Source organism: Nicotiana tabacum, chromosome 3 (assembly GCF_000715075.1).
Source record: "Nicotiana tabacum cultivar K326 chromosome 3, ASM71507v2, whole genome shotgun sequence".
Classification (NCBI taxonomy): domain Eukaryota; kingdom Viridiplantae; phylum Streptophyta; class Magnoliopsida; order Solanales; family Solanaceae; genus Nicotiana; species Nicotiana tabacum.
The window spans coordinates 85,299,306-85,310,030 of NC_134082.1; the positions used below are offsets into that span (position 1 = coordinate 85,299,306).

At 41.7% G+C, this 10,725-nt stretch overlaps 1 non-coding gene across 1 annotated transcript; it reads left to right on the forward strand.

The window, feature by feature from the left end:
• The first annotated feature begins 875 nt into the window (after positions 1 to 875).
• Positions 876 to 947, forward strand: TRNAP-AGG (transfer RNA proline (anticodon AGG)). Its single transcript has one exon. It is a non-coding gene; the product is annotated as a tRNA-Pro (tRNA).
• The last annotated feature ends 9,778 nt before the right edge of the window (positions 948 to 10,725 follow it).

Genomic DNA, 10,725 nt, shown 5'->3' on the forward strand with positions numbered 1-10,725 from the left:
TGATAAAAATATGAACAGAATAGAGTTATAGCTAGAGCATCACATTATACGACAAAATAATTAGCCTCTAATCTGTTAATCAGCATAGTATTATTTCGCCAGGACATTATCAAATACAATTAAAGTTGGCTCTAATCCATTCTCGTTAACCAACAAATTAGAGGAGGAGGAAATTTTACGAGGAATTTTCAGAAATTACTATTTTTTAGTGGCTATTAATTTTCTATCGCTACCATATATATAATTACTTCCTATAACTACTATTCAGTTGTTACGTTAGTGTATTCGCGCTATTGCATTCATGAATATAGCAGCAAAAAGCGCCTAAAAATCAGGTAGTCTAATTGTACGCGCATGTATTCACGCAATGTATTCATAAATACAGCAGCAAAAAGAGCCAAAAATCAGGGCAGTCCAGCTGTACACGCATGTATTCACATGTATTCGCGCTGCTGTATTCTTGAATAACAGTAAAAAGCGCCTAAAATTAGGGCAGTCCAGTTGTACGTGCATGTATTCACATGTATTCGCGCCATGTATTTATGAATACAGTAACGACAATCACCTTAAAAATAGGTATGTCCAGCTGTTTAAGAGAGAGGAAAAACCATAAATAGCGTATTTCATGCCTCAATGGTAGTATATACCATAAATACTTATTTTACTATAAAATATAAAAGATAGCTATAGAAAATAATATTTTAAAATAATTTTAATTTATAATAAATAAGGTGTATACCTTTGATAGAGGAGGTAAAATTTCCAAATTTTATCTTAGGATCTTTATAAAAAAAACCGGGAGGGTTATCATAAAATGTACTTGAGCAGCAACAAATTCCTATAAATAAAGAAAGATTCTATTTTTAATACAAGCTGGGCATTTGGTCTAGTGGTATGATTCTCGCTTAGGGTGCGAGAGGTCCCGAGTTCAATTCTCGGAATGCCCCTTTCTCTTTTGAGTGTTTCACTATTTCCTGTGCAACTATTTTTTTTTTTTCAAATATTGATTGCTCAAACCATCCATCCACAAAAGGCTGAGATCTACTAGATTTGCAAATTACATGCTAATGGAAAATAATGAATGTTCATGATTTCCCAGTAAACCATTTATTATCCGATTATCCTTCTACTTACCTGATTTATAAATCATAACAAAATAATATACTTCCTCCGTTCACTTTTATTTGTCCACTATTTTAAAAATAGATTTTCACTTTTACTTGTCCATTTTTGCATATTAAGAGAAAAATAATTTTTTTTCTATTTTGTCCTTAGCATTAATTACTTATTCCAAATCATTTTCCAAATCTATAAAGACAATACACCAATTAATATGGGCATTATGGTAAATTATATAGTTTATTTATTATTTCTTAAGGGATGTACAAAGTCAATAGAAGACTACTAAAAGTGAGCGAATAAAGTAATTGATTATCAAAGGTTGACAAACTTATGAAAGAAGCACGTGAATGTTGAACATAATATAGGAGATGCGAAAAACAGAAAAATGCCTTCAAGCAAATGCTATCTTTTCTGGGTTCATTTGCAATTCAAAGCTTTAATACATCCATTTAATATTTGTCTCTATCTTTTTCCAACTTTGTTTACACTAAAATTCAAGTAACAATTAAATTTGTATTGTGATTTTAAGGATATGTGATTTAATTCAATGCCTATTAAATAGATAAATCAAAGAATAAATTAAATCAAACCAGTGTGTGAACTAAATCTCGACCTCAATCTGTGATAATCTCGAGGTATGATAACGGGAATAACAAATGATAAGACAACTCTGTTGAATAGTAAGTGAAATAACAAAAGAATAATGTGCATGTATTTTCTTATCAGTGAACAATGAAAAGTACAAATGAGTGGGATCCCCCTTTATATAATAGGGGAGTCCTAAATAAGGTACACTTCTAATTATAGTAGGAAATCCTATTTGACAACTATTTAACCGCCAAAGACCAATCCGTTTCGGAATTCACGCTATGATCTTCGGTCCATTGCGGATATTTCGCCCTTTCCGTTACTGATCATACGGGCATCATCTCGAAGCACGCCTTCTTCTGACCTCCGTAAGTATTATCGACCTCGACCTTGGAAAGGAACTTCGACCCCAAGCTCGGCATCCTGGTCTTCCGATGTGGTATCACTTTTTCCATCGAGGGACGAAATCGGGTAGCCCCGATTTTAACCATATACAGATATTCCCCTCGTTTCGTAGAATAAAATGATAAGAAACGACTTGAGCCTCGATTTTCTGGAGGCCCCAATAATGACATCATCACCGTGACGTAAGCGCTCGAGGTGATCAAAACGTCTCGTCGGTTCGGCTCCCCAAAACATTAAATGCTTGCCAGTGACGGTCGGCCACTAGCGCCACCGAACCGTCACCGTGAACCTATAAATACATGTTTTCCATTTGAATCAAAACTTTACTTTTATATTCACCAATTTTTCTAAGCCTCTTCCTCTCTCCATCTCTTCTCTTCCACCGTCCGTTAATTCGATCTTTTAGGACCAAAAATACCAAACTCTACCTCTTTCTGCTTCATCTCAACTGAATCAATGGCAAAAACCTCCAAAACCGTCCCTCAAAAGGAGAAAGCCTCTTCTTCTTCTTCTCGGCCGGTCGGTGATAAAACGCCGGTGGAACCGCTCCTTCACGAGATTGTTCTCGGCCCTTGTGTCCTAAAAATGACTTCAAAGTTGAGAACCCTCCGTTGGTCCCCGGTCAATGTGAACACGTATTGAGGTATATTTTCTCGATAATGACGGAAAAACTCGAAGCCGTGAAGGAAGACTGCAACTAGGGGCCCGAGGTCGTGGTACAGATCCTGCCCCCGAGGAAAGTATCACCACTCACGTGGAGGGATTTCTAAGTGTTAATACTTACCCCTTCACATTGGGTCGTCTTGACCCAATTATCGTCGATTTTTGCAAAATGTACCAGGTTACCCTCGGCCAGGTGCATCCCTCGTTCTGGCGCATAGTGATTATGCTCCGGTTCTTTTCTGGTAAGGCCAAGGGATTAGAATTCACTCTCAGCCACCTTATAAGGTTGTATCGACCAAAACTTTATCGAGGATTAACCAAACTTCAATGCCGATCGACGAAGTCTTTTTTGAAGGTATCGATGAGGACAAGGACCGAGGTTGGATGAGCCGGTACGTGTAGGTAAGGACCTGTGACCTCATCCCCGAGGAGAAACTGTTGTTCCCCGATAAGTGGAACCCCCATCGTAAGTATCATCCATTAATCTTTATATTTTATTTTTTGCTTTGTGTAACACTTTCATATGTTTATGCAGCGGTTGCATGGATGTCTCATGCGGTCCCCGACCTTGAAGACTGGGTTCGGAAGCTGGCTGCAACTTCCTCCCATGCCGAACGCTGTTGGCGTGACTTGGCCAGGGGTAGATGGGAGGCTAAAAATCATGGTAAGTTTATCCTGTATGCCTACGACATCCTTTTCTAAAACATTTCCTTTCACTCATACTTGACTCCCTTTTTCGCAGGCCTCGGGGATGTTGCTGAATTGAGGCCAACCCCGCTTGGGGAAGAGGTGGTTCCCAAATCGGCCAAGGACAAGAAAAAGAGAAGGGACCCGCCTTCTAATACCCCAGAGCCTAAGAAGAGTAGGGCTCGTAAGCCGAAGGACGACTCTGCCGCTCTGTCTTCCAGCGTAGCCCAAAAGCTACAAGATGAGGAAGAGGAGAGAGAGGATGCCGGTTGTGAGCTGATGCCTCGAAAGAGGGGAAACATTGAAGCTTCTAAGGCAGCTGGGCCGGTGACGGTCGATGAGACTCACCCTCGAACCGAGGAGATCTCGGAAGGTACTTTGAGCAAAGTCCCCGAGTCATCGGGGGCCCAACATATTTCCTGCCGTGATGAACAACCAGCGAATGTGCCCGAAGAGTCCGATTCCGGGTCCCTTTAGAAGGGGAAGAGTGCCCTGGGTAACTTGCTTGGGGCAATCCATATTGATGATTTGCCACCCGACCCTAAATTTTTCGAAGGGCAATTTTGGGAGGTTGGATCTATGGAGACCCCGATGTGGGAACGACCCACAACGGGGAAGATATATTTTGTAGTTGTCTCACGAGGGTCGCTGAAGTTTCCGACCTAGATGCGACGATGGTTTTGACAAGGACCATCGTATCTTGAACCAGGTAAACTTCATTTCCCGTTATTACGTTTGATTTTATTTTCTTCTTGCCGATTTCTTTCCTTTATCCTTAGGTTGTGGTGCTTCATTTCCCGAAACATTCTCCAAGTACCAGGCCGAGCTGAACCGGTGTGAGGCCGAACTCAAGAAGCTCACTGAGGAGAGAGATGCCCTCAAATGCCTCTATGTGAAGAAAGAAGAGGATACCAGGGACCTCCGAGCGGACTTGGCCCAGGCTCATAAGGAAGAGGCCGAGCTAGATACACAGGTAACTATCCTTTTGAAAGAGTACGGTCTCGACTCAATTATGGAAGCTAATACTTCAATATCTCAGCTGTAGCAAAAGCTGGAAAGGATCGAGCTGCTCCGATGGGAAGTCTATCAGGTTAAAGCCGACTGCGATCAGTGGAATAAGAACGTGGACCGCCTTGCTACAGAGAAAGAGGCTGCCTTGCCCAAATTTTCATCGGCTGAGGTCCAACTTCAGGGCGTCAAAGAGAAAATTTCAGCCCAGGCTAAAAGGATCGAGGAGCTCAAAGCCGAGCTTGCTGAGGCCAAGGCGGAGGTCGGGAAGACGAAGATCTCGGCTGGTAAGTCCATAGCCGTGTATTTGGCCAATGGCAAGGCTTCTCAGGCACAACTAAGGGAGGCTTCTGTTCGAGAGCTACGGAGCAATGACTTGGCGAGGTGCCAATCCCATAGGGAGACCCTCGAGGAAATCCATGCTCGAGGTTTTGACCTCTTTGAAGAGATAGCTCAAGCTAATGCGCTTGAAGCTGATGCCAGGTTGCTTGTCTCCTCCGATGATGATGATGAAGTTAGCCAAGGCGGATCCAATAACGATGAGGGGCCGAGGGAGAAACCAGCCCCGAGCATAGTTATTAGGATTTTTTTTTTCCTTTTTTGTAAGACCCATGTGGGTCTCTTGTACATATCCTTCTTCATCAATATATAAAAGAAAATATCTCTTGAATGCCTTCTCAATTTTTAAAAACATATTTTTAACCTTGTAAAATTTTTAACACAACCTTATGCTTTAAACAGTACGTTCGAGACTTTAGTTTTGGGTGACTTCCTCGAAGTCATCATGGTCGAGTTCGAATAAGGTTTGAACTCGAGGCATAGGCCCTTTAGGGTTTGTGTCAGATAATGGTGAGTCCCCGAGCCATAGTCAAGTTATTCTTTATTTGGGCTCGGAATAGTCGAACCCTTGGGTTCGGATGGAGTGAGAACAAGGTCTTGAACTCTAAGTGTATTGGCCCTTAGGCTCTTTAGATCAGGCCGATATGGCCTATAAAAGATGGCCATTATTCCCTTCTTTCAGCTTAAAATACTTAGTGAAGATTTCTTTATACCTTAGCATGTATTTTTTTACCCATTGGATTTTTTGAGGGTTCGATGTCGATTGAAACCCCTCTGTTTTTTTGCCTTAGCACGTTTGTGTTAAGATAATTTGATACCTCTTAAGGTTTTTTTAGGGCTGATTTTAACGAAGCCCTTTTGGTTATTTGCCGAAAGTAGCCTTTTTAACCGATTTTTCAAAGAATTTGAAGGCCTATTGTGATTGCGAGATTTAGATGTCTCCGAGCCGCATTAATTTGGATGTAGCCTTTAGGTATGTCTCTTGGGCTTATTTCCCAATAACACTTCGAACTTGTTCGAAGTGTTAGTCCCCGAGGATGATGGCCTTGGCCTATAGATCGAGGGGTGCCTCTTTGAGGTATTATGAATTCTAGTTTAGATAACTCGAATACGTCAATCGTCGATGATAGTCCCCAAGTGTTCGAGGTATATTTGTGCTTGGACCTTGAGCCATTTCCCACAAAATCATAAGTACGATCGTATAGTAGAAAATTTTCTTTGAGACACAAAATGTTTGATATAGAAAGAATGTTTCTTGAAATAATTTATACATGCATACATGTTTTGCCATCGGGGCTTGACTAATCTATATGGACACGGTTCATTCGACCGTTTGGCCCATTACAAAGTTTCCCTATCAAGGCCCTTTGACATGAAGTATTTTCCTCGAAAATATAACCTCCGAGGGTGATGCCCCCCAGTATTCGAGGTTGATTGAAAAGAAGCCTTGGATATTGTTGAATTTTTGTCTGGTAGCACATAATTGTTTCCTCGTTAAAAACCTCGCCGGAAAAACCCATTTGGGATAAAAACCGATCTAACGAAAAAAGAGTGCAATGCGTGCTTTAAAACCTAAGGTCCTAGTGTTGAAGAGTTTCTCGACGTCTTCGACCGAACACCTGCAATAAGTTAGTATCAAATATGAACACAAATGATAAAAGTCACACCTTAGCAATAATACCGTTTGAGGAGTGATACATTCCAATTGTTGGGCAGTTATTCGCCCTCCATTGTGCCAAGTTTGTAAGACCCCTTTCCGATGATACCGAGGGCCTGATATGGTCCTTCCCAATTTGGGCCTAGTTTTCCTTCATTTGGGTCTCGAGTGTTGAGGGTGACTTCCCTTAGAACTAAGTCCCTGATTCCGAAGTGGCGAAGGTTGGTTCTTCTATTATAATATCTCTCGATTCTTTGCTTTTGCGCAGCCAGTCGAACTAGCGCAGATTCTCGTTTTTCATCTAATAGCTCAAGGCTAGTATTCATAGCCTAGTGATTTGATTCTTCCGTCGTATGTCAAAATTTGGAGCTAGGTTCCCCGACTTCGATCAGAATCAAGGCATTGGAACTAATATACTAAGGAGAACAGGTTACCCCCATACTGGACTTTGATGTTGTCTGATATGCCCAAAGGACTTCGGGTAACATTTCTCTCCACTTCCCCTTAGCATCGTTCAACCTTTCTTTAAGTTTTGAATGATAGTCTTGTTCGTCGATACGAATTGTCCGTTTCTACTAGGATGGTACGGTGTTGATAATATCCTTTTTATTTTGTTCTCCTCGAGGGATTTTGTTACCTTTCTGCCGATAAATTATTTTCCATTGTCACACACTATTTCGGCGGGTATCCCAAATCGACAGACTATGTGATCCCAAATGAAGTCTATAACTTCTTTCTCTCTTACTTTTTCGAACGCATGTGCTTCAACCTATTTAGACAAATAGTCAGTCATAAATAAAATGAACTTAGCTTTTCCTAGGGTCGTTGGCAAAGGGCCGACGATATCCATCTCCATTTCATGAATGGCCATGGGGGTAGGACTGAATGAAGTTGCTCTCGGGGCTGATGGATCAACGGTGAACACCTTTGACATTTATTATATTTTCGAACAAACTCCTTAATGTCTTTTTCCATGCTATCCTAGTAGTATCCTGCTTTAATGATTTTTTGAATCAACGATTCAACACCGGAGTGGTTCCCACAAGTGCCTTCATGGATCTCTCATAAAACATAATCGGTGTCCCCTAGTCCCAAACATATTTCCAATGGTCCATCGAATGTCCTTCTATATAATGTTCTATCTTCATCTAATGTGAATCGGTCAACTTTGGTTCGTAGGACCCTCGACTCTTTAGGGTTCAATGGGAGCTTTCCGTTCTTCAAGTATTCAATATATTTATTCCTCCAGTCCTAGGTCAAGCTTGTAGAGTTGATCTCGGCATGACCTTCCTCGATCACAAATCTCGAGAGTTGAACGACAGTTCCCAAGCTGATCTCATCTTCCTCGACCGACGACCCCAAATTTGCAAGTCCATCGGCCTTACTGTTTTGTTCTCGAGGTACATGCTGTAAAGTCTTTTCCTTGAAATGGTACAAAGTTACCTACAGCTTGTCCAAATACCTTTGCATTCTATCCTCTTGAAATTCGAAGGTTTTGTTTACTTGGTTCACCACCAGTAAAGAGTCACCCTTGGCTTCAATACTTTTGCTCCCAAGATTTTAGCTAGCTTGAGATCTGCAATCATGGCCTCGTACTCGGCCTCATTGTTAGTCAACCTAGAAGTTTTGATAGACTACCTAATAGTGCTACCGTGGGGGGGATTCAAAATGATGCATAATCCGGACCCTTCACATTTGAAGCACCGTCTGTGAAAAAAGGGTCCACACCTCCGATGACGTGCCTGATTTTAACAAAAGTTCTTTCCCAACTTAGGGTACGAGGGTTGGCATGAAATCGGCCACGAAGTCCACGAAAATTTGGGACTTGATGGCCGTTCGAGGTTGATACTCGATATTGTACCCACTGAATTCGATGACCCATTTGGCCAATCGACTCGATAGTTCCGGTTTGTGCAAAATATTACAATGTGGGTAAGTGGTTAATATGCATATGGGGTGACATTGAAAGTATGATTTTAAATTTTTAGAAGTGCTTATCAGTGCGAGTGCCAATTTTTCTAAATGTGGATACCTAGTTTCTGCTTCTCCTAAGGTTCGACTTACATAATAAATGGGAATCTTGATCTTCCCGAACTAGGACACCACTTAGCGCGGTTTCCGATACTGCCAAGTACAAGTAACGTTTCTCATATGCCTTTGGAGTGTGAAGCGGTGTTGGGCTTGATAGGTATCGCTTTAATTCCTCTAATGATTGTTGGCACTCCGGGGTCTACGTGAAATCGTTCTTCTTCTTGAGCACGGAGAAAAATCTATGCTTCGATCCGACGAACTCGAGATGAATCAGCCTAAAGCAACTATCCGTCCAGTTAGCCTCTGTACGGCCTTTACATTATCCACGACGGTGATGTCTTCGATGACCTTGATTTTGTCAAGGTTGATCTTGATCCCCCGGTTCGACACCATAAAGCCTGGGAATTTGCCTGAACCGACCCCGAAAGCATATTTCTCGGGGTTGAGCTTCATGTTATATTTCCTCAAAATCTCAAACATTTCTTGGAAATGAGCCAAATGGTCCTCTACGTGTAGGGACTTAACTAGCATGTCATCGATATAAACTTCCACTAACTTATCTTTTTGTTCTTCGAACATTTTATTTACTAGGCGTTGGTAAGTAGCTCCAGCATTTTTTAGCCCGAACAACATTACGTTACAGCAATATGTTCCATACTTGGTGATAAATGAAGTCTTTTCCTAGTACTCCGGCTTCATTTGAATTTGGTTATACCTGGAATAGGCATCGAGAAAATTAAGGTTCTCGTGGCGAGCCGTGGCGTCAATCATGCGATCGATGTTAGGCAGCGGAAAAGAATCTTTGGGTCATGCCTTGTTTAAATCTTTATAATCTACACACATTCTAATCTTGTTCCCTTTTTTAGGGACAACGACTACATTGGCTAGCCATTTAGGATACTTTACCTCTCAAATGGACCCTATTTTGAGAAGTTTAGTTACCTCGTCCTTTAGAAATACGTTCTTTACCTCGGACTGGGGCCTTCTTTTTTGTTTAACTGGTTTGAACATGGGGTCAAGGCTTAGCCAATGCATTTTTATCTCCGATGGGATCCTTGTCATGTCTAAATGGGACCAAGCAAAACTATCTATGTTATCAATAAGAAATTGAATAAGCTTTTTCCTGAGTTCGGGGGTTAATCCCGTTCCCAGGTATACCTTTCGCTCGAGCAGGTGCTCAATCAATATAACCTGTTCCAGCTCTTTGACCGTTGATTTGGTGGCGTCCGAGTCTTCGGGAACAATAAAAGTTCGAGGAGTTAGAAAATCCTCTTCTTCTATCCCTTGCTTCCTTGATTCGATCGAGGCTGGTGGCTGTGATTGTTATTTGGCTTCTTGTTTACCTTTGGTGCTTGACCTTTCCAAAGTTGATAATGTTGATATCGGTGTTATCTCATCGACTGCAAACATTTCCTTTGCGGCATGCTGCTCCCCGTATACTATTTTTACACCGTCCGCCATTGGAAATTTCATCAATTGGTGGAGAGTCGAGGGGACTGCCCTCATGTTGTGGATCCAAGGCCTTCCGAATATGGCATTATACCTCATGTCGCCTTCGATCACGTGGAATTTGGTATCTTGAATGGTTCCAGCCACGTTTACCGGTAAAATAATCTCCATTTTAGTTGTTTCACTGACCATGTTGAAGTTGTTTAAGACCCGAGTTGCGGGCACGATTTGATCTTGTAGACCGAGTTGTTTCACGACCCTCGATCGGATGATATTTGCTAATCTACCTGGATCAACTAAAACATGCTTAACTTGAACTTTATTTAATAAGATAGAAATTACCAGAGCATCGTTGTGTGACTGAGAAATGCCTTCTGCTTCTTTATCGTTGAATGATAAGGAGCCTCCGGGCACATAATCTCAGGTTCGTTTTTCCTTAGTGATTGACACGTTAGTGCGTTTGAATATGGGTCCTTGTGGAACATCAACCCCACCGACGATCATATGAATGACATGCTGGGGTTCCTCATGTTCATTTTTCCTGTTGGCGTCCCTTTCTCTGAGATGATTCTTAGCTCGATCGGTGAGGAACTCTCGAAGGTGACCCTTATTGAATAGACGGGCTACCTCTTCCCTCAGTTGCCTGCAATCCTCGGTTTTGTGACCATGCGTGCCATGATACTTGCACATCAAATTTGGGTTTCTTTGGGAAGGATCGATCTGTATGGGTCTGGGCCACCTAGTATCTTTGATCTTTCCGATTGCCGATACAATGC